We start from the raw sequence: 2,767 nt of genomic DNA, 5'->3' as shown, positions 1-2,767 counted from the left end.
CACACACACACCACTGTAAACATTGTAACATAACGTGAAAGAGCTAAAATATGCGGTAGTGTCAAGAAACGATATTATGAATAACGTATGATGGAAGTTACTGAGATTAATAGAAACTGATTTGATCGGCAGAGAAAAAGAAACACTACTAGGCCAGAAAACAAACTGAAAGTGAGAGGCAATAAACTGCTGGTCCTGGCCTTCAGTACTTTACTCGTACATGTACTTTCTACACCCCCACACAAAATATCGACGTGCACTGGACCCGTTAAATATATGTAATAAGAACTGTCCTGTATGATGACAAAAAGTCAATTGATTCTGTACCAGTGACGCTGTCCCAAGCAGATCAAGTCTACAATTACGATAGTATACAAAGCTGGACAAAGTGAGCACACAACAATTTCCGATTATTATATCATCAAATTTTCTTCATCGCACTTCTCACTTCTCAGAACAGAACACTGTGTTGTAACAAAGTGGGGAAGTGTGTCAAATGCTAATTATAGAACTTGGTGTCTAGCTAGGGTGACGGTGGAAAAGGGGAGGGGAGGGAGGGGGTAGGCCTGGCCCAGACTCTGACGGCCGAGTGCCTATCGCTCCTCGTTAAAATTATCCTTATATATCTTCACTAGACAATTCCTCCTTCCGCCCACCAGACTCCTATGGGCCAGGTAAGTTATTAGTGGGGAGAAAACGATGAGTAAATGTCAAACATGAACTATAGGTGGTTAAAAAGCCAATAAACAAAAAAGATTAGTGCCATGCTAACAGTAAATGTTCTGATAGTAGTTAAAGAAAGGCTGAATGATAAATACATGTTTTGCTGATAAAATAATACATGTGTCTGTGCTGCTCAAGACAGTCTCAATCTTAATTTTGTAAGCTACAAAGAGGCCAATTTGACAATTAAGGGATTTAACTATCCGTTCTGAGGGCTGTCGATGGATTTGTCCATTGGACTGACGTCATCGCTAGGCCTAAGCATGCCGTGTGTTTGGCCTCGTACGTAGTAGCCTACGAAGTTCCGCGACGTGACGGCTTGATGGGAAGGAAGACGATTTAAAGTTATGAGCCAGCGCGATAACAAACGTGAAGGAATGAGGCTCTGTCGCGACAAATAAACAGCAGAGAATCCCACTTGTCTATTTGAGCGCCTTCAAATCGGCAAGGTGCTTTTGAATGTTGATACATGTTTGTTTGGATTTACTTAAAACTGAATGAAAATCATCATCAGCAATAAATCTCCTGTCAACAGTCCAGCTGAAAAAAAATTGACCGGCACCGATGGCATGCACCTTGCATGCTGCACATTGTGTTCTTCGCGGGAATGAAACAGTAAAATGGAGTGAACCGTCCGTCCAACAGCCAAGGCAGCGATCCCTTGATATGGTTTAGATATGTACATTAATCTTTTGAAACAGCTTTGCACACTATAAACTATTATTCAAACACGGCGAGCCAGCTCATGCTCTTTCAAACGAGGGACTATTTATCTGCTTGACATATCAACGTCCATATTTTGTCTGACAGATTACTAGACCAAATAAAACAATATGAAATATATACAGTACACCAACACAACAGATACAGTATAATTTGCTTATTGCAACGTAAACTGTTACGTTTACAATTGACGGACGAAAATAGTTTTAAGCAACAGTTATCTATGGGACTAATCCACCCACACCCAAACTCCCATAAAAAGGACAGAAAAAATGAAATTAAAAGGACAATTAAATACAATAGTAACGAAAACAGACATGAATATTATATAAATACATTTTTATAAATAAATAATAAGTAAATAAATAAATAAAAAATACATGAATAATTATCTAAATAGATGAAATATTTTCGTTGTTTTAGTACTTCACTTCAAGGGCCCCAGTGCGTTAGAAATAGTGAAGGACAATAGAAATAAAAGTTTTGAGACGAAAGTCAGAAAAGAAAAAATACATTTACTGGAAACTGTAAAACAGAAAAATAGAACAGAAATCAAAAGGAGAAGAAATCAATAGCAAACGTGAGCTGCCAGAAAAATTACGTCAACTAATCAACTCACACACTGGTCCCTTAATATGCAGTCTAATACGTTGATCGTGGGATCGTTTCTGCAAGCCTACAAGAATCCCAAAGGACAAACGTTACATATAGTTAGCAAACTATTACCTTACTTTGGACCCATTGATTTGACAGAAAAATCTTATGGCTGGCCGAGCTCTAAACTCTGGGTGGACTTGTATAATTATAATGCATTTTACTATTACAAACTTATTTTCGCCGCCATAATGGGCAGGGGGTTGTGTTATTTATGTTGCATATTCCACGCTTTCGTGGTTGTTACAAACCAGAAGAAAAAATGGGCTATGACGAAGCGGTTTAAAGCCCAATGGTTCTGGAAATCGAACATGCGATCGATACAGTTTATAGGCAGAGTAAATAGAGAGAGCAATCACGGGAGAGGGGAGAAATAGAGAATGAGAAAGAAGGGGAGAGAGAGAGAGAAAGCTGGACAGAGCGGCAACAGAGGTTAATATATATGACATTATGGAGAGAGAGGCAGAGACACACGCACACTCACGCACACACACACACACACACACACACACACACACACACACATACACACACATACACACACACGCACACGCACACACAGAGATAAATAGATAGATAGATAGACAGATAGATGGATAAATAGATAGATAGATAAATAGAGAGAGAGTGAGAGAGAGAGAGAGAGCTAGAGAGAGAGAGCGAGCTA

Source organism: Aplysia californica, unplaced genomic scaffold (genome assembly GCF_000002075.1).
Source record: "Aplysia californica isolate F4 #8 unplaced genomic scaffold, AplCal3.0 scaffold00485, whole genome shotgun sequence".
In the NCBI taxonomy this organism is placed as follows: domain Eukaryota; kingdom Metazoa; phylum Mollusca; class Gastropoda; order Aplysiida; family Aplysiidae; genus Aplysia; species Aplysia californica.
This window is presented reverse-complemented; position numbering follows the sequence as displayed.